The sequence below is a fragment of the Rutilus rutilus genome (assembly GCF_951802725.1).
Source record: "Rutilus rutilus genome assembly, chromosome: 21".
Classification (NCBI taxonomy): domain Eukaryota; kingdom Metazoa; phylum Chordata; class Actinopteri; order Cypriniformes; family Leuciscidae; genus Rutilus; species Rutilus rutilus.
In genome coordinates this window covers 30,751,873-30,774,614 of record NC_140226.1, presented here as the reverse complement: position 1 = coordinate 30,774,614, position 22,742 = coordinate 30,751,873, and the positions used below count along the sequence as shown (strand labels likewise).

Genomic DNA, 22,742 nt, shown 5'->3' with positions numbered 1-22,742 from the left:
CAAGACTAAATTATCTGAGCTTTGCTAATTGTATTACTCAGACAAACCTTTGATTACACACAGTAATAGTATTATTTTTATTCTCAAGGAATGTTAGGAGAATCATCTGAGACGATGTCTATACCTTATGAGGAACTGAGAGTTGAGACTATTACCTGATCTTTCTTTACGCTAAAAAATATTCACATATTTTTAAAATATGACATTACACATTGAGGTTTCAACAAATTTAATATCCGAGTCAGAATCATTTATTGTAAAACCACATCATTCTTGGTGTATTTTTGTATTCAACCAAATCTATAAGACATGAGATATTTAATTACAATATCCATCCATCCATCTATGGCTTGTTTCATAATTAGCACTTTATGTAAATGCACACAGTTAAAAGTTTTGGTTTGTGGTAATAAATAACAGATGGTTTTTGTATGAAGACTGAATGATCTCTAACACTGTGCTTTACTGGCAGCACAATAATACATAACAGAAGTCCCAGATACATTCAGCTTGAATTCAAGAGTTGAGTCTTTTGCACCGTCTCCTGTAATCGTGAACTGATTTGTGTATTTACTTTCAATGGTTTGAGCCGTGTTATAAACATATCCAATGAGATTTAGAGCAGTATCACCCTTCATCTGCTCATACCATAATATCATGTAATAGTTTGGTATAGTGTGAGAGCAGGAGAGTGTAACCGGTTCATGAGTTTTAACCAGCAGATCTTTCTGTGTTTGATTAACTTTGTCACTCAGTGATTCCCCTGTTTGAAAGAGACAGAAAAGTGCATTAAAAACAATGAGGAAGTCTAGAGCCATATGATAATACATAAATGAATGATTCTGTACCTGAGATCAAGAATGGCAGTGCTGTGAAATAAATGAAACACACTGTAAATGTCATGTTGAAGCTTCAGTGCTGGAGCTCTCAGTGATGCACAGAGTAAAACACACATTACACACTCTCTCAGTGTTCTCTGAGAAACAGAAACCTGTCCCACTTCCTCTGATAAATATGTCTTTATATCAGGTTGAAAGGAGACTCCTACTGGTCTTGATAGTAATTACACCAATTATGTTTTTAAAGAGCAGTACAACTGATCAAAGTGTTTCGTTATAAAAGAGAAAAATCTGTTCTTTAATGAAACAGACTTTCAGCATTATATTTAAGGCCTGACAATTTTGATTGCTTTCATGTACCTTTAAAGAGTTACTTCACCGCTGGCAACATGCGCTTTCAATAAAACTATTACATATTAAATTAAGTCTGACAAATCCTCTCACTGAAAACTGTCATGGTTGAGTCTCTATGTACCACAGGAACAGGTGTAAATGAACACTTTCTTGTTGGTTTATCTGTTAATCACAGAGTCAAAGAGATGTTTTTGTAATGAACTGCAGGGATCTGAAACACTGTGTAATATGCAGCACAGAAATACACTGCGCTGTCATTAGATGAGAGACTTTTAATGGTCAAAGATCCATCACTATTCCCATCCCCAGACACCTCTATTTTATCTTTGAAATCACTTTCTTCGTATGGTTGTTTTCCAAGCAAATATCCCATTAATGTGAATTTGTGATCCTGGTTTTGTCTGTAAAAGTTGATTTGATTGTGAGTGGTCACACTGTGTTGACACCGGATCTTTGCAGATTCTCGTTGTCTCTGAATCACATCAGGTGGAGACTGGTCGACTTTGTTACTATGAGAAAATCCTGTGAAATTAAGAGTCACATATTCACAAAACAGAAAAGAGAAAAGGTTGAATGAATGTACAAGAATGCATACAGGGCCTTACCTGAGAAACTGATCAGTGTAACAGTAATTATGATCACATTTATCATGTTGACACTCAGTACTGAAGAGAATCTAATCTGAAAACAGTGCAGCAACAGTGATAAAAAAACCAGCACCACCTCAATATGACTGATATTCTGTGGATGTGTGCACAAATATGAAGAAAGTGTAACTCTGCTTTGGGCCTATAGCTGATTAGCAAGACACGCTAGCCCCTGCTGGTAGATGTTGTAATTACCTTGAGGGAAAATAAATTTTTCTCCATTGACAGCCATTTTAATTAAGCTTTTTATCGTAGATTATTTATCAGTGCCCAATTTATGGAAAGCTTATTTGGGTGAAATAGATTTATACGAAGTGCCTTTGAGATAACTTGTTATGCTAATGAATAGTTATCTCCATGTATATAGACCTCCTTGAATTTAAAAATGCAATGTGTGTTATCATGTGACAAACATAGTGAGGTCATGTGACTACAATGTAGAATAATACAGTCAAAAATGTTTATTGACGGTATTGAGTCACATTATAAGTCACAAGGAGGGGCAGAGAAGTAGTTTGTTATGAAGAACACACAGGTTTAGTGGTTTGTAGCAGGTGAATGAACGGTGTCAGCTGTTTTAGTGCACACTACAGATATTCTGATGTGATAAAGATGGTTTTTGCGCTGTGTTGTGGGGATTTAACACACTGTGAGTTCGTGCTGCACAGTAATAGACTGCGCTGTCGACTGACGTCAGATTGTGGATTGTTAGTGTGGCAAGACTTCTGCCATCTCCATCCAAGACGATTTTGTTTTTAAACTCCTCTTCTGGATTTTTAAAATTATTGTTGAGGTAACCAAGAAAAATGAATCCCCTGTCCTCAGATTGTTTATACCAGAGAATGAGTTCAAAGCCCTGGTCAGAATGTGAGCAAGTGAGAACAGCAGATCCTGTGGGGATTCTCATCAGGTCTGGAGGAGACTGAGACACTCTCTGACTTTGAACAAGACCTAAACAGAAAGAAATGGTGAATGGTACATGGTATTTTCAGAACATTCATTTCTTTCTATTAAAGAACATGCTTTGGACAATCTTACCTGTCAACAGGATAACGAATATGACAAACATTATCATCATGATGATATTCTGCACATAGGCAGTGTATGATGGAAAGCAGCTCAACACTTACTGACAACACTGAGACAAAATAAAAGTCGTGACAAGTGACAGGAAGTGACGTGTTTTTACTCCAGGAATAAAAATCACAACTGAGATCTATTTAATATCTCAATTGTTTCTCCGACACAGCAATAAAATGTTCAATTTTAACATTTCTCATCATCTCATTCTCACAAGACTAAATTATCTGAGCTTTGCTAATTTTATTACTCAGACAAACCTTTGATTACATACAGTAATAGTATTATTTTTATTCTCAAGGAATGTTAGGAGAATCATCTGAGACGATGTCTATACCTTATGAGGAACTGAGAGTTGAGACTATTACCTGATCTTTCTTTACGCTAAAAAATATTCACATATTTTTAAAATATGAGGTTTCAACAACTTTAATATTCGAGTCAGAATCATTTATTGTAAAATCACATCATTCTTGGTGTATTTTTGTATTCAACCAAATCTATAAGACATGAAATATTTAATTACAATATCCATCCATCCATCTATGGCTTGTTTCATAATTAGCACTTTATGTTTATGCACACAGTTAAAAGTTTTGGTTTGTGGTAATAAATAACAGATGGTTTTTGTATGAAGACTGAATGATCTCTAACACTGTGCTTTACTGGCAGCACAATAATACATTACAGAAGTCCCAGATACATTCAGCTTGAATTCAAGAGTTGAGTCTTTTGCACCGTCTCCTGTAATATTGAACTGATTTGTGTATTTATTTTCAATAGTTGGAGCCGTGTAATAAACATATCCAATGAGATTTAGAGCAGTATCACCCTTCATCTGCTCATACCATAATATCAGGTAATAGTCTGGTATAGTGTGAGAGCAGGAGAGCGTAACCGGTTCATGAGTTTTAACCAGCAGATCTTTCTGTGTTTGATTAACTTTGTCACTCAGTGATTCCCCTGTTTGAAAGAGACAGAAAAGTGCATTAAAAACAATGAGGAAGTCTAGAGCCATATGATAATACATAAATGAATGATTCTGTACCTGAGATCAGGAATGGCAGTGCTGTGAAATAAATGAAACACACTGTAAATGTCATGTTGAAGCTTCAGTGCTGGAGCTCTCAGTGATGCACAGAGTAAAACACACATTACACACTCTCTCAGTGTTCTCTGAGAAACAGAAACCTGTCCCACTTCCTCTGATAAATATGTCTTTATATCAGGTTGAAAGGAGACTCCTACTGGTCTTGATAGTAATACAACAGTGTTTTTTTAACGGCTGGAATGTTGCACTAAAGTTTTTTATTCATGTGTACTAACAATTAGGTAAAAATAATGCAATATAGTGATTAGATATTTCGATTGTACCAGTAAAAATTAGCACACTTTTGAAAGTCACATGAATGAAGCCAAACAGTTTATTTATTTATTTATTTTTTCATTAGAACATCTAATCCGTTGTTTAAATCAAACAAGTGTATGTAATGTTTGGATTAGATACGTGAATTAAAATGGTTTTGATGTTTAATTTGTAAAAACAGTGTCCAACAGTGCTTAATTTAGAATTTTGTATATTATTACAATAATAATACTGGTGAAATCACACCTTTATACCTGACTTACATTCAATATAACTGATAACTGATGAACTTTAATTTCACTGTAAAATGTATTTAAATCATTCTCACAAAATGTAAAAAAAAAAAAAAAAAAAAATTGAAATAGTTTGTATCTTTCACACTAGATTTTCAGTTTTAAAAATGTTGATTTGCTATTTTTCTAATGGGATTTTAAATTGCAGTAATGAACATTTGTGAGGGTATAACAAAAAAGTATTTATACATAAAATGTATCTTAAAATGCTGAAGGTTTGGTAAAACATTCCCCATTTAATGTGGCCTGCAGATAACCAAAATAAAACAAAATTATATTTGGTAAGATTTTTTATTCACCCCCCTGAAATGTATAAAATTGTCAATAGTTTAACGGAAGGCCCTTCTACAGTTTGGGTTTGTGGTAATAAATAACAGATGGTTTTTGTATGAAGACTGAATGATCTCTAACACTGTGCTTTACTGGCAGCACAATAATACATAACAGAAGTCCCAGATACATTCAGCTTGAATTCAAGAGTTGAGTCTTTTGTACCGTCTCCTGTAATCGTGAACTGATTTTTGTATTTATTTTCAATGGTTGGAGCCTTGTTATAAACATATCCAATGAGATTTACTGCAGTATCACCCTTCATCTGCTCATACCATAATATCATGTTATAGCTTGATATAGTGTGAGAGCAGGAGAGTGTAACCGGTTCATGAGTTTTAACCAGCAGATCTTTCTGTGTTTGATTAACTTTGTCACTCAGTGATTCCCCTGTTTGAAAGAGACAGAAAAGAGCATTAAAAACAATGAGGAAGTCTAGAGCCATATGAAAATACATAAATGAATGATTCTGTACCTGAGATCAAGAATGGCAGTGCTGTGAAATAAATGAAACACACTGTAAATGTCATGTTGAAGCTTCAGTGCTGGAGCTCTCAGTGATGCACAGAGTAAAACACACATTACACACTCTCTCAGTGTTCTCTGAGAAACAGAAACCTGTCCCACTTCCTCTGATAAATATGTCTTTATATCAGGTTGAAAGGAGACTCCTACTGTTCTTGATAGTAATTACACCAATTATGTTTTTAAAGAGCAGTACAACTGATCAAAGTGTTTCGTTATAAAAGAGAAAAATCTGTTCTTTAATGAAACAGACTTTCAGCATTATATTTAAGGCCTGACAATTTTGATTGCTTTCATGTACCTTTAAAGAGTTACTTCACCGCTGGCAACATGCGCTTTCAATAAAACTATTACATATTACATTAAGTCTGACAAATCCTCTCACTGAAAACTGTCATGGTTGAGTCTCTATGTACCACAGGAACAGGTGTAAATGAACACTTTCTTGTTGGTTTATCTGTTAATCACAAAGTCAAAGAGATGTTTTTGTAATGAACTGCAGGGATCTGAAACACTGTGTAATATGCAGCACAGAAATACACTGCGCTGTCATTAGATGAGAGACTTATAATGGTCAAAGATCCATCACTATTCCCATCCCCGGACATCTCTATTTTATCTTTGAAATCACTTTCTTTGAACGGTTGATTTCCAAGCAAATATCCCATTAATATGAACTGGTGATCCTGGTTTTGTCTGTAAAAGTTGATTTGATTGTGAGTGGTCACACTGTGTTGACACCGGATCTTTGCAGATTCTCGTTGTCTCTGAATCACATCAGGTGGAGACTGGTCGACTTTGTTACTATGAGAAAATCCTGTGAAATTAAGAGTCACATATTCACAAAACAGAAAAGAGAAAAGGTTGAATGAATGTACAAGAATGCATACAGGGCTTACCTGAGAAACTGATCAGTGTAACAGTAATTATGATCACATTTATCATGTTGACACTCAGTACTGAAGAGAATCTAATCTGAAAACAGTGCAGCAACAGCGATAAAAAACCAGCACCACCTCAATATGACTGATATTCTGTGGATGTGTGCACAAATATGAAGAAAGTGTAACTCTGCTTTGGGCCTATAGCTGATTAGCAAGACACGCTAGCCCCTGCTGGTAGATGTTGTAATTACCTTGAGGGAAAATACATTTTTCTCCATTGACAGCCATTTTAATTAAGCTTTTTATCGTAGATTATTTATCAGTGCCCAATTTATCGAAAGCTTATTTGGGTGAAATAGATTTATACGAAGTGCCTTTGAGATAACTTGTTATGCTAATGAATAGTTATCTCCATGTATATAGACCTCCTTGAATTTAAAAATGCAACGTGTGTCATCATGTGACAAACATAATGAGGTCATGTGACTACATTGTAGAATAATACAGTCAAAAATGTTTATTGACGGTATTGAGTCACATTATAAGTCACAAGGAAGGGCAGAGAAGTAGTTTGTTTTGAAGAACACACAGGTTTAGTGGTTTGTAGCAGGTGAATGAACGGTATCAGCTGTTTTAGTGCACACTACAGATATTCTGATGTGATAAAGATGGTTTTTGCGCTGGGTTGTGGGGATTTAACACACTGTGAGTTCGTGCTGCACAGTAATAGACTGCGCTGTCGACTGACGTCAGATTGTGGATTGTTAGTGTGGCACGACTTCTGCCATCTCCATCCAAGACCATTTTGTTTTTAAACTCCTCTTCTGGATTTTTAAAATTATTGTTGAGGTAACCAAGAAAAATGAATCCCCTGTCCTCAGATTGTTTATACCAGAGAATGAGTTCAAAGCCCTGGTCAGAATGTGAGCAAGTGAGAACAGCAGATCCTGTGGGGATTCTCATCAGGTCTGGAGGAGACTGAGACACTCTCTGACTTTGAACAAGACCTAAACAGAGTGAAGTTATGTATGAATGATACATGGTCATTTAGATAATTCATTGCCTTTTAAAGTACATATTTTGAAGAATCTTACCTGGCAACAAGGTGAAGAATAGAGCAAACATAATCACCATTGTGGCATTTAGCATAGGCAGTGTATGATGGAAAGCAGCTCAACACTTACTAACAACACTGAGACAAAATAAAAGTCACAAATGAAAGGAAGTGACGTGTTTTTACTCCAGGAAAGAAAAATCACCTCAATTGTTCTGCTATAAAGCTATGCTAACCTTATTTAATGTAAAGTCAAGTCACATTTATTAATATAGCACTTTTTACAATACAGATTGTTTCATAGCAGCTTTACAGTGATAACAGGAAAATAATGCAACAAAGTTTGTTTCCAGAAGAAAATAGCGTCGCAGTCCAGCTTAAGTTCAGTGATGGTTCAGTTTTGTTGTAAAAAAGTTATTAATTTAGTTCATTCATATAATGGTGTCAATGCAGGCAGATCAATAATATTGTTGAATATTAAATTAAATGTTAAATTAGCTGCATGCACTTGCTGTACATGTCAACAACGGTATAATTTGTGCCTTTTTTTATTGATCTTATGTGATTTTAGAAGAAACATCTGAGACAAAGTAAACTAAATGAATAACTGAGAATAGAGAACGTGAAATCTAATGAGCTAAGAGCAAACTCTGAGAAATAATAATAGAAACAAATACTGGGACTGTACATGCATAAAAAAAAATACAAAATAAAAAAGATGGAGTGGGGCTGAACTCTTCCTTTATACTTAACATTGCAATTTCCTCTATGATAAATACATCACAACATTCATGAACAAATAAACCTGCATCCCACATTTGTATATGTTTGGTCCCACTTTATATTAATTGTCTACTAACATTTAAATGAATCATTTGATACAATTCACTTATTGTGTACATGTTTTCACATTGTACTTAAAGAACGAAGTGTAGTTAAAGTGTTTATATACATAGTAGTAGTTTGATTAAACTCTCAAAGGACTATGAATACCTTCAATGAGTCGCTTTGAGTAAATGTTTGGATGTACAGTAAGTGCATAACTAATGTAAAGGGATTCAATACATAAGATGTGAAAATAAACAGGAAGTCTTGGGGTTTCTTTCATGGGCATGGTGTTAAATTAAATATACTGTATCTCTGTGGTTGATTATTGTTTTCTAACTGGCAGAGTCTCAAATACAGTAAACCCCACAGGAGCAGGTGCGAATGAAGATATTCAACTTTTCATGTTTTTCACATCTCCTAATAGCAGAAGCAAAGAGATGTTTTTGTAATGAACTGCAGGGATCTGAAACACTGTGTAATATGCAGCACAGAAATACACTGCGCTGTCATTAAACGTGAGACTTTCAATGGTCAAAGATCCATCGCTTTGTCCATCCCCGGACATCTCTATTTTATCAGTAAACTCTTTTTCTGGGTTTGGTCCTTTTAGAAGCAAGTATCCCATGAATGTGAACCCTTGGCCCTGGTTTTGTCTGTACCAGTTGATTTGATTGTAACTGCTCACACTGTGTTGACACCGGATCTTTGCAGATTCTCCTGGTCTGTGAATCAGATCAGGTGGAGACTGGGCAACTTTGTTACTGTGAGAAAATCCTGTGAAAAAGTAGAACATATTCATGTCAAAACAGAAAGGAGAAAAAGTGGAATTACTTTAGAATATATATATATATAGACAGCGCCCTACCTGAGAAAGTGATCAATGTGACAGTAACTATAATGGCAACTCTCATGTTGACACTGGAGAAAAGCTAAATCTGAAAGATAATGTGAGCACATCAGTCCAGCAATGACACTGTAAAACACACAACAAAACTGAGATGCTGTGAATTTTCTTATTTCAGAGGTCGCAGAACCCTCTATAGTGAATGTGTTGTAGTACGGCTCCACCTATTGAAAAGTAGGCATGTCATACAGTAGCTCTTTCAAATTCACCAAAAGATGAAAACTCTCTCATCCTTTACTTGCATTCGTGTTGTTCCATCAAGACCTGTTACTTTTTCATCTGTGACACAACAAAGATATTTTGCAGGTTTTGCTTCTTCATACAACAAAAGGGTATTGGGAGTGAGGTTGTTGAGATCCAAAAATGACAAAATAGAAAATAATATTTAAGTAATTGATATTGACCCATATGCTATACAAATGGATTGTGTAAGGAACAGAAGAACACTTTTTATAGAACAACATTTCCACAGTTATTGCCCATGAAATATTGTGAATTGTTCCAGTAAAAATTGTAATAAAAAAAAGTATAAAATTTCAACATTTAAGTTTAACCAAATAAAAAATGTGATAAATTGCCACAACTGATGAAATAGACCCTTGCCTTGAGATCACAGTTCAACCTTTTGGCTAAAATCTACCTTCATAATACAGGTCACCATTATGCCTTTAATCTTTATATAAAATTATGATTTATTTTATTATTATTATTTTATCTCAATGAAGAAACTTGATATGGGGGCATTGCATGAAAATGATATGTTGTGGGTTTATTCAGGTGCTAATAATTTTGTGGTGAAGTGGTTTAACAGAAGGTTTGTGTAGGAGTGATTAAAGGGTCTCTATCACTGTGCTTTGCTGGCAGCACAGTAATATATCGCAGTTCTCCCAACAAGTTTATTTTCTAACGTGTAATTAAGAATAGAGTCTTTTGCACCATCTCCTGTAACGGTGAACTGATTTGTGAATTTGCTTTCGATGGTTGGATCCTTGTAATAAACATATCCAATGAGATTTAGAGCAGTATCACCCTTCAGCTGCTCATACCATAATATCATGCGATAGTCTTTAATGGTGTGAGAACAGCTGAGCTGAACTGTTTTCTCAGCGTTTGTTATCAGATGCGTTGGAGTCTGATGAACTTTGTCACTTAATGATTCTCCTGTTTAAAACAGACAAAAATATATTAAGTTGGTGAAATTAGTAAGTAAAACAAAACAAATAAAGAAATAGTTTACCTGAGACCCAGAATAGCAGTGTTGTTAAATTAATCAAGCACACTATAAATGCCATTTTGATTCAGTGCTGGAGGAGTGACATTAATGAACAACAGTGTGTGTGTGAGAGAGAGAGGGTCTGAACAGGGTGTGTGAATGAAAAAACTTTTATTTAGGCTCAAAGGAGACCCCTACTGGTTATTTCAACAAATCGACTCTAAACGACTCAAAATCAGCTCTAAATTGAGTTTAGTTTGTGTAAAAAAAAAAAAAAGTCATATATTACTATAGGTTAATGGGCTAAAACATGCTTTGATTTTGGCGTCTGCCATACTGACAATTGAGAAATGACGTGTGAGATTGAGCACGCAAAAAAAAAAAAAAAAAAAGAGCATTTTGTTTATTTAAATCAGACCTGGTGTAAATGGACCAAAATCGAACAAATCTGACCAAAAAGAGTAAGTAATATTAGGCTCATCATATGATTTCAATCTGTTGATGAATCTCTCGGTGCAGAATAAAACATTTTAAAAAAGCCAATTATATCATTTTAAGCTATATTTTTATTGAATGCATTTCTCATGTGGAAAAGATTAAATTCTGTGTGTAATCTAAAATAATAACACATCACAAATGTATGCAAATACGTTCCTCATCCCTGCATGTAGAAATGAACTGACTGAGAGCAGATGAGCAGGTGTTAGATGTTAATCTGCAGGGGAAGGACTGCATGTTTTTGTTGAACTTATATATTGGTCTATATTGCTGTGCATCCTGCTTTGCACAGAAGTAAACACCACTGTCAGAGATCTGTACTTTAAAAAGAGTCAGGTCTAAAGTTGCCCCATTCCTCACAGCGGATGCTCGCTGCTCAAATTTCTTTTCCCAGGTTTCTGATGCAACATAGAAATACACTATGTGCTCCAGTGGCTCAGTGGATGTTTGTCTGAACCAGTACATGCTGTTGTGTGATGTTTCAATCTGAGAACACGATATAGTCACATTGAGATCCTTGGATACAAAGAGATCAGATGATTGCTTTAATCCCAAATCTGTAAAATAATACATTTGTGAGAAAAGAAGGAATTGTAATGAGAACAATCACAACACACATTTACTGTAAAACCAGTTTAAGAGGGTTAATAAATAAACTTTAACACATTAAAACACATTTAAGTTAAATTATTTATTTGTTAGCCTACCAACTGGAAGAAGCAAGAGCAAAAGCAGCAAACCAAACATTTTGTAAAGAAAGTGTTGACGAAACTCATCAGCTAGTTGCATGTGAGGACATCTAGTGGATTGATTATTTAATGGTGGAAAAGATTAGTCCCTCCTTCAAAAACAAGAACTGATCAAATCTCGCTGCTAAATGGAGTTGCGAGAAAGCAAGCAATGAAAGCATGTATGTCTGCAATGGCAGCTTTCATTCTGTAGCGGTGCTTGTCACATTTCCTTATATTTTCCTTAAGGCTTTGTGTAAAAATGTGGCTATGTGTTAGATGTTTGATTACACCAAAAATGTTAGACCGGATCTCCCGAATATTGGATCCAGTCTCTTTATCAGATCCCGTCAGAAGACATCCGTTTTGTCTGGTATCTGAAACTGTATTAGAGTTTTGTCTGATACTCAAAACCAGTTACCAAAACTGTATTCCTTCTTGTCATTATATTGAACATCATTTGGTGTGCCAGTATGTTTAGTAGTTGCCTATGCTGTCTTGCTCTCTAACATATCCTATTTTGATCAAAATTCTAAGTTAGCATCATATAATATACCATTTGTGAAGAAAGTAATCCCTTAATGCACTGCAATAAGCTAAATGGAAAAACTTTCCAACACAAATGTTCTTTATAGTGATGAAAGGTTCTTTAGATGGTCCCACTTTATATTAAGTGTCTTTAGCTATGCTCTACTAACATTTAAATTAATCATTTGATACAATGCCCATTTTGTAGGAAAACAAAGTAACTTGCATTACTTTTTTGAAAAAGAAACTCAGATATTTTGTTGTAAATTTAAAAGTAGTGTGTTACTTTACTATAGTTGCTTGAAAAAAGTAATCTGATTACGTAACTTCACTGTAAAAAAATTCTAACCCTCCCAAATCAAAAATTTTTCAATTGGCCCAAGTGAAATTCTGTAAATTTAATTTTATAATTGACAGAATTTCACTTGGGCCAATTGAAAAATTTAGATGTTATCGGTCACTTGAAATTTTTGATTTGGGAGGGTTAGAAATTTTTTACAGTGTTGTGATGCGTAACAATGCCCTTAAACCCAACCATACCATCAAACCTGTCGCTAAACTTACCGGTCATCCGCCTCAATAACAGCAAAGTGTTTGTGCAATACAACATGAGCACGATAAGTACATTGTAACTTTTGTACATATAGTTAAAAGACACCTAATATAAAGTGGGACCCTGTGTGAATGTTCTACACACTAAGAACAAATTTGTACTTTTAAGAACTGTTTACTGAAATGTAATTCAAATTGACTATTTAATCCAATATTTGTGTATACTGTTTTATTGCTTATTTGAGAATTGTGTCATTAGCTTAGCAACGCTGTGAGAATCAGTTGTGAGTTCACATGAAATCATCATGGAGTGTTAAAATTCTGTCCTAGTGTTAAAACTCACTAGGTTTTGGAACAGAGTTATAGTGTATCTAGCAGTGGTTTATCACAGGTGTGAGACCTAACAATAATGCTTAGCGATAGGTTTTTGTATGGGAGGAACAGATTTGGTGTTACTGTGTAATAGGCTGCACAGAAATAAACAGCATTACTCTCTGATGTAGGACTGATCAAAGTTAAAGAGCCATTAAACTTATTGGCATCTCCCTGTATTTTAATTTTGTCCTCAAAAGGTTTGTCTGGGTATCCAGTGTCACCCAAAAGATATCCCATGAATGTTAACTCTTTGCTCTTGGATTGCTTGTACCACAGCAGGCGGTCATAGTTTGGGATTTTGTGAAAGCACTTAATATCATGAGATTCTCCATCATTTATTATCAGATCATAAGGTTTCTGGTGAACAGTCATGTCCACCTTTTCGCCTGTGGAAAGAATTGAAATCACAATTACAAACTTAAAGTTGTATAATTATGAAGAATATTGTGACATTGAAAGAATTAACCAAAAAGAATCACCATTACCTGGGACTAATGAAGCCAAACTTATACATATAACGAGTTTCAGGAGCATTATGAGTTTATAGTGGGTGCTTTAGTTGTAGTGACAGGTCTGATGTGGATTCATATAGTAGACTTACAGAATGCCATGAAAAAAAAAAACCCAGTGTGTGAAGACACACTGCCCCCAGCTGACAGAAAACAGAGCTGATGCATTCAGTTAAAGCTGTTTGGGGAAACAAATTGATGTGATCTTTGCAAATGTGTAAGGATGTTGTCTAACAGGTGAGATCTCAGAGAGGGTTTTTGTGGGGCTCAATGTTCATTTTTAGTACTGTGCTCGTGCAGCACAGAAGTACATGCCATTGTCTTGAGTTTGCCTTAATTTTATAGATTGAAGATGTGCTTCTTTTTCTCCGTCCCCACTCACATTAAAGAACTCTGTAAATTCTTTCTCAATAGTTAGTGATTTATAATACAGAAATCCAATGAGTTTTAAATCTGAAGCACCAATCAGCTGCCGATACCACAAAATACTGACAAATTCAGAACTGCTGTGGCTGCACTTGAGATCCAATGTGCCATTAAGATTCAGTAGTAGATCAGGAGGTTCTTGGTGAACTTTACTGCTACTAGCAGGTCCTGGACAAAAGGAAATGATGTAATAATTATGAGTAATGTAAAACTGTACTCATTTTTAAATATGTATACTACTGATGGGCGCTGAATTACCTGTTTGCCAGAACACAGAGGCAATAACCACAACCAAAAGTTGTGTCATGTTGAATGAGCCCCGAGTGAGAGTCGGAACTGAAGTCATTTGAGGTAAAAGACACAGGATGTGACATCACACCTCCCAGCTAACAGGGAACATTCTCCAGAACTTCAACATTATGGCAAGGTTCTCTCAAAGTTATGAACAAACATGCTTTCGGTAACAGTAATAGAATGTTTCTTCAAAGTTGTGGTGTTTAAATGTTAGCACAAAAGTATTATCTATACAACGTGAACGTTTTTTTCAGAAATGTTTTAGTTGGACGTTTGTCTAATGTCGGGTTCAGACTACACAATATTTTTGTCTGGTATGATAGTCACTGTGTCATATTATGCACCCTTTGTCAAATGGCTTGTTTTGTGCTGATATCGTGTTGTCTGAACCCGGCATAACATTTATAAATGTTACTTGTTTCATAATCTTCAGAGAACATTAAAAAGTAACAATACCATAACATCTGCGAAATGAAACGTTCTCCTAACGTTTGCATAACCAAGAAAAAAAAAAAACCTGTTAAAAACATATTAAAATGTCATTTTGAACGTTCGGAGAACATTAGCAAAACATTCTTAGAATATAGTGTATCTTTTTCTGAACTATAGCAGATGTTTGGACGGTAAACCACATTGTCAGATTAAATCGTAAGACAAAACAACTTCAATGTGATAATCATTTTGTGGGCAAATGTAGCCTGTCAGCAGGTTTCTGTAGAGGTGATACAGCACATGTGTGGCACTGTGGAGATGCCGCGCAGAAATATGTGCCAGTGTCATTAAACTCAAGTTTTTTTATGGTTAATTTGCCATTATCATTTCCATTTCCTTCTAGAGCCAATTTGTTTTTGACTTCAGTCTCTAACTGAGGCATCGAACCAAGGAGATATCCCAAAAAAACAAGCTGTCTGTCCTGGGTTTGTTTATACCACAGGATACGATCATAGCCTGAGATGCTGTGAGAACAGTGAAGCGCTGGAGACTCGAGAACATTCACTAGCATGTCATGAGGTTTCTGATGAACTTCACTGAGAGAGGAACCTACAAAAACAAGAACATGAATAATGAATTTCAACTCTACAGATTGGTGTTTAGCTGATATCATATAAGTGAACAGGTTTTATATAAAAGAAATAAGAACACATACCCTGAATCCAGAGTGAAGAACATATACAGGTTGCAAAAGTTAATTTGATCATAAGTTGACACATGTTTGAGGCCTTATAAGTTAATTTGCATTAAGATGGTGAACAGAGTGATCCTGTTGCCAGTGCCGAATGAATGAGATATGAGATTTAAGAAACGTTTCCATCTTGAACAGAGGATATTGAGTTCAAATCTAAGGTACATCTACACACAATTACAACACTTCCCTCTGTTGGTCACTTTTCAAACTACAACATGAATGATAAGGTGCCCCCCCCCCTTTAGATTAGAATTTTAATTAAATTATTTAATATAACTCTCATGCTCATGTTAGCTTTTTTATTGGGAAATAGGGACATTAAGCTCCCAAATGGGAAAATAAAAGTACATTTCAGGCTGTCCATCACACAAAGCTGTTGTGTGTTTGCATGGCTTCAATATGGATAGTTGTATGGTGCTTTTACACAGTTTTTGAAGCATGAAAGCTCCGGTTTCCACTCATTGTAATGTCATGTTATTAATACAGCAGGGTTTTTGCAGAGAAGGAAGGGAACCCACAGCACTGTGTGCACTAGCAGCGCAGAAGTACACTGCACTGTCCTCAGGCGAAAGACTCTGTAGTTTTAAAACGCTGTTTTTATTTGAATTGCCTCCCAGATTTATTTTCTTTTGGAATTTATCCTCAACTGTTTCACTAGTACCCACAAGATATCCAAGCAACTCCAAACTTCCACCACGTGTTTGTTTGTACCAGAGCATGACATTGTAAGATGAACTGTGAGAACAGTGGAGCTCTTCTGATTGTCCAGGAAATTTGATCAGATCAGTTTGAGTCTGATGGACATCTTGGCTATTGGAAACATCTGTTTAAATAAAAAAAAAATTTAATATATATAAATGACATAATGCAGTTCTGTTTATTAATTTAGCCTCTTGATTTATTGAATAATCATTTATTTATATCATGTATTCTAATAATTAAAAGTGATACCATAACTTCACAAACAATGTGTGATGTGAATAGTCAATAGTTTGTACCTGAGAGACAGATGAGAAAAGCAACGCTGACAAGAGTCCTGAACATGTTCAGAAAAGAGATGCGTGTGTGTGTGTGTGTGTGTGTGTGTGTGTGTGTGTGTGTGTGTGTGTATAAGGTGACAAACCTTCACCATCACCTTCCTCTCACTACCTTAGAGAGAACACACACTCGTTTTGAGTGTAATAGGTTAAGTTAGTACGAGAAAGGTTGTGTTCACAGGAGTCATGGTTAACACCACCTCCTGCTGTCCGTGTGTCAAATTTCAGGTTCGCTACATATCCTAAAGCTGGATTTCTAAAGGAATAGTTTAAAATTCTGTTTTCGATTACTCACCCACATCGCATGTTGTTCCAAGTCTGTATAAAGTAAGTGTATAGCATATTCATGCTGCCCCTTGCCATATGAAAGCACACACTAGGAAAAAAGGAATGTTTGCCTACACTTCTGAATCTATACAGTATAGCTTTAAGTAAGGAAAATACAGAAACGTTTTTATTCACTGATAGTTTTCCTTTCCATCGTAGCTCTTAAATAAATAAAAAACTTGTGCATATTTGAAATTCATGACCAGAATTGATGGCAAGGATGTCAAATGGCTTTGGTCTTCATGTGTCTCGTATTTGATAATGGTGTACCAAGTTTTAAAAGTGTTAACAGGTATACCATAGCAATATTGTGATGATTTATGAAATTAATGAATGACATAGTGTCAATGTGCAGTCCGTAAAAGTTGATCCTGGAACAACATTCCAATCAACCAATCAGATTTGAGGGATTTATGTAAATTTTAGGTTTACCTCATAGGTTAAAGCCTTCTACATGATTCTTGTTCTCCTAAAATTACCCTCTGATTTTGCCAAGTTAGACATTCCTGGATCAACATTTTTTGTTGATCCTGGAACAACATTCCTGACTGAAAATGTAGTCCTATACCTACCCCTAAACCTAACCCTACCCATAACTTATCCCTAAAATCAGAGGGAAATTAAAGGTGAATAACACTGATGTAGAAGCACCTAACCCGGAATGTAAGCCTAAACTTGACATAAACTGTACACTTGTCCCTCAAATCTGATTGGTTGATTTCAATGTTGTTCCAACATGCCCTGTGAGGCATGTTGTAAAGAAAATGTATTGAGATTTTGCTATTAATTTAGTTCGTTTTCGACATAGAATGAGTCAAAAAAAGAAATAGCTGAAAAAGATTTAAACTTAAATGGTTGATGTCATACAAAAACACATTAGGATCTTAATCCTTCTATAAGGCTGTATTGTGATGTTGTGCACGAGTGCCACCTGTCTGTGTGATCTTCTATATCACTTCTCGTGACAGTTTTTGTACATCTGTGAGGTGATTCTGCTGCACTGTGTTCACTCACGGCACACAAATACAGCGCACTGTCATGAGTCTCCAGATTGATCACAGTAAGAAAACCCTTCTCTGCAGATTTATAATTGACTGAATATTTTTCCTTGTTGAGCTTTCCAAATTCCACCGTGCCAAAACTTGTTGCATACACGATGAGCTCCATAGTCTTTCCTTGATGCTGAATGAACCAGTACATTCTGTTATAAGTAGAATCTTTTGTGTGACTGCAAGCCAGAGTGGCATTTTCCTTAAGAGGTAACATTATGTTTGGAGACTGTGTAATATCATTTACATCAGCAAAACCTGGCAAAAAAAGAGAGAGAAGGATGCAATAGTTTACATGCAAAAGTGTTTTTAACAGTTAACATAAATGCAATTCAGATATGATTTCAATGCTCATTTTTCATTGAGAATGTGAGATACCTGAGCTCCACTGAAGGGATATTATCAGAAATACTACAACTGGATTCATCTTGCCACTTGGTTTCAAAACAATGCCAATCTTGAAGCAGGAATATACTCCTTTTTTTTTTCTGATCTGCCAACACAATATGTGACCGCTCTCATTTGCTGTCACTAAACAGAAGAGGTGTGAGCACAGTGTCATTACATCATACGATGTAAAAAAAAAAGTTCTGGGTTGTGTTCAAAACCAACAAGTCCAGCAGAAGAGCCATTTTTGGGATGTGGGTGCAAACGGTTTAGATGCAAGGAAGTCAATTGGAAAGTGAATGACTGGAAACAGATAAAGGGACATTTCATCCAAAAATGTAAATTCTGTCATCATTTACTCACCCTCATATCATTCCAAACCTGTATGATGTTCTTTCTTCTACTGAATACAAAATAATTTATGTTTATTTATCAAGCAAATGCCATCCATTTTCCCTAAATGTACATCCCAAATAATACAAATGCACTAAATGATGATGTTTTGATTGCTGTGCTAAAGTGATCAGTGTTCTGCATTTTAAGTTGTGTTTGAGCAATGCAGTAATATTTCAAAGCTTTTAGTGCAACATCATTTGCACATAAATTAATCAAGAGCTCCTCCAAGTGATTACAATAACTACTACATCTTGACAGCTAGATTAACAGAGCCCATGTATCATATACTCACAATATTTTGCAGTATTCAGTTTACACAGTATATATATATTTGAAAAAGTATAGTAGGTTACTTTAAAGGAACACGCTGACTTTTTGGGACTTTGGCTTATTCACCGTATCCCCCAGAGTTAGATAAATCCATACATACATTTTCATCTCCGTGCGTGCCGTAACTCTGTCTGACGCACCCAGCGCTAGCCTAGCTTAGCACAAAGACTGGAGGTAAACGGCTCCAGCTTGCAAACTGCCTAGAGCCCTAACCGAGACCTGGCCCGTGGTGTTCAAGCCCTAATCCAGCCCCAGCCCGAAAACGTCTGCAATTTTTCAGCCCGAACCCGACCCGAGACCAACATCAAAATCACTTTGAGCTCTCTCTGACGCGCACTCTCTGATGCGCACTGTCTCTGTTAGACGCACACACATACACACACACGCTACTAGGTAAAATTTTATTATAGGCCTCAAACATAACTACCACCACCGACAATTATGCCCACAAATATGAATACAGACTGTCCATTACAGAGAAGCATAAGCATGCAGTAGAGAATATTATATAGCCAAATGTGATCCAGCAGTAAATAAAGATTTACGGCCTACCTTTTTTTGATGTCAAGTAACTTTACTGAAGAACAACGTTTCAAAGAACTCTTCGCCACCTGGCTAACGTTAAATAATAATAAAAAATATAATAAAGAAAAAAAAATCTGTTGAACTGAGTAGGCTCATTCACTGTTTATTCACGATCGTTGTGAAGAAAAAGAATAGCATCCACTGTTGAAGGCTTCAGGCTCTGTAATCAAATTAAAACTCTTTCAAAATGCAGCTTGTTCTGAAGTATTGGGAACTTTTAGTAACTCCTTACGCTCCAACTTCTCCCTGATGCTCTGCATGGTCAACTGTCACCTAATGCAGTGCACGCGCGTCGCGTTACTCGCGTGATTGCATATTGCGTTGCATATTTATAATATTATCAATATAACAATATTTCATACAGTAGCCTGCGCTCTGCACGTATATTATGGGCACGATGAAAGGAGAAAAGCTAAATGAGCCCGAGTCCGACCAAAGCCCAATCTGTAAAAATTAAAAATAAAAATAAAAAATTGACCCGACTGCTCCCAATAAGTGACAAAATAACGCCAACATTTTCCTATTTACATGTTGTGATTTGTATAGTCACAGCGTGTACAAATAACATGGTCACATATTCTCAGAAGGCGAAGCACTGCTACTTGGGCGGAGTGATTTGCTCGCAGCGCCTGAGAAGCCCCGTGGTGAAGAGCAGAGTTCGCTCAGAATTGGAGTAAATCACTCCGCAGAAGTAGCAGTGCTTCGTCTTCTGAGAATATAGTTCCCAGTATGTATACGGTTAGAAGATGGTTGTGTCTCATGTGACCTTGTTATTCGTACACGCTGTGACTATACAAATCACTGTCACAGTGTCTGGTTGGTGTTCCCTGGTTGTCCTCTAGAGGTCTCTCCCCATACCGTCACCACATCTTCATGAACTGCAATTCCCACAATCCTTTGTCGGCACTTATCACTATCATTGCACTCAGCTGTTCTCACTTACCTTGTCAGTATTTGTGTATTTATACCCTGCCTGTTGTATCATTCGTTCTGGTATCCTTGTATTGTGTCACCCGCTTCTCTGTGTTTCATGCCTGTTTATTTTCTGTGTTTTGGACTGCTATATGGATTTCGACCTTTGCTTGTGATACGGATTACCCTAAATAAAACTGCACTTGGACTATTGCCGTTTCGTGTGCGTGTCGTGACAATCACAACATGTAAATAGGAAAATGTTGGCATTATTTTGTCACTTATTGGGAGCAGTATGCTAGCTGGAGCCGTTTACCTCCAGTCTTTGTGCTAAGCTAGGCTAGCGGTGAGTGCGTCAGACAGAGTTACGGCATGCACGGAGATTAAAAAGGTATGTATGGACTTATCTAACTCTGGGGGATACGGTGAATAAGCTAAAGTCCCAAAAAGTCGGCATGTTCCTTTAAGTCAAAAAAAGAATGTGCTGAAAATGTCATACAAAAACACATTAGGATCTTAATCCTTCAATAAGGCTGTATTGTGATGTTGTGCACGAGTGCCACCTGTCTGTGTGATCTTCTATATCACTTCTCGTGACAGTTTTTGTACATCTGTGAAGTGATTCTGCTGCACTGTGTTCACTCACGGCACACAAATACAGCGCACTGTCATGAGTCTCCAGATTGATCACAGTAAGAAAACCCTTCTCTGCAGATTTATAATTGACTGAATATTTTTCCTTGTTGAGCTTTCCAAATTCCACCGTGCCAAAACTTGTTGCGTACACGATGAGCTCCATAGTCTGTCCTTGATGCTGAATAAACCAGTACATTTGGTTATAAGTAGAATCTTTTGTGTGACTGCAAGCCAGAGTGGCATTTTCCTTAAGAGGTAACATTATGTTTGGAGACTGTGTAATATCATTTACATCAGCAAAACCTGGCAAAAAAGAGAGAAGGATGCAATAGTTTACATGTAAAAGAGTTTTTAACAGTTAACATAAATGCAATTCAGATATGATTTCAATGCTCATTTATCATTGAGAATGTGAGATACCTGAGCTCCACTGAAGGGATATTATCAGAAATACTACAACTGGATTCATCTTGCCACTTGGTTTCAAAACAATGCCAATCTTGAAGCAGGAATATACTTTTTTTTTTTTTCTGATCTGCCAACACAATATGTGACCGCTCTCATTTGCTGTCACTAAACAGAAGAGGTGTGAGCACAGTGTCATTACATCATACGATGTAAAAAAAAAAAGTTCTGGGTTGTGTTCAAAACCTACAAGTCCAGCAGAAGAGCAATTTTTGGGATGTGGGTGCAAACAGTTTAGATGCAAGGAAGTCAATTGGAAAGTGAATGACTGGAAACAGATAAAGGGACATTTCATCCAAAAATGTAAATTCTGTCATCATTTACTCACCCTCATATCATTCCAAACCTGTATGACATTCTTTCTTCTACTGAATACAAAATAATTCATGTTTATTTATCAAGCAAATGCCATCCATTTTCCCTAAATGTACATCCCAAATAATACAAATGCACTAAATAATGATGTTTTGATTGCTGTGCTAAAGTGATCAGTGTTCTGCATTTTAAGTTGTGTTTGAGCAATGCAGTAATATTTCAAAGCTTTTAGTGCAACATAATTTGCACATAAATGAATCAAGAGCTCCTCCAAGTGATTACAATAACTACTGCATCTTGACTGCTTGATTAGACAGAGCCCATGTATCATATACTCACAATATTTTGCAGTATTCAGTTTACACAGTATATATATTTGAAAAAGTATAGTAGGTTACTTTAAGTAAAGTACTTTAGGTTACACTTTATTTTACAGTATGTATACTTACAGTGTATTTACCTAAGTACTGAGTAATGTAATGGGTTAAGGCTGGGTTTAGAGGTAGGTTCAGCGTTAGTACTATAACCCAGTTATTGTAATTGCTATACATACTGTAAAATAAAGTGCTACTGTACTTTACTTATTTACATACATATCTATTTACTTGCTTTCTTACTTAGAAATATCAGATTATAACTGGACACCCCTGAATTAAACAAGCATATAATATGACAAACATAAAGAGGTCAAATTATGTGACAACAATTTAGCATACTACTGTTTGAAATGATTATTGCAAAATGTTTACTATTTCACATATTGTTCTCTGATGCAGTATGCCAGTCTCTCATTCTGAAAATTATATTTGATAGAATACTACCATATGTTTAACCTGCTGTTTTTGCTTATTGAAGATTATATTTACTCAACCACAGATTCAGGTGTAAAG

General features: G+C 35.9%; 2 long non-coding RNA genes across 2 annotated transcripts; both read right to left on the bottom strand.

Moving 5' to 3' along the window:
* Window positions 1-9,957: 9,957 nt before the first annotated feature.
* Window positions 9,958-11,609, bottom strand: LOC311280683. The gene is made up of 3 exons (XR_014625707.1): window positions 11,523-11,609; window positions 10,342-11,372; window positions 9,958-10,265 (listed from the first exon to the last, which is right to left on the bottom strand). It is a non-coding gene; the product is annotated as an uncharacterized lncRNA (long non-coding RNA).
* Window positions 11,610-13,090: 1,481 nt separating this feature from the next.
* On the bottom strand, window positions 13,091-14,446 carry LOC311280458. The gene is made up of 3 exons (XR_014625679.1): window positions 14,192-14,446; window positions 13,484-14,101; window positions 13,091-13,384 (listed from the first exon to the last, which is right to left on the bottom strand). It is a non-coding gene; the product is annotated as an uncharacterized lncRNA (long non-coding RNA).
* Between the last annotated feature and the right edge of the window lie 8,296 nt (window positions 14,447-22,742).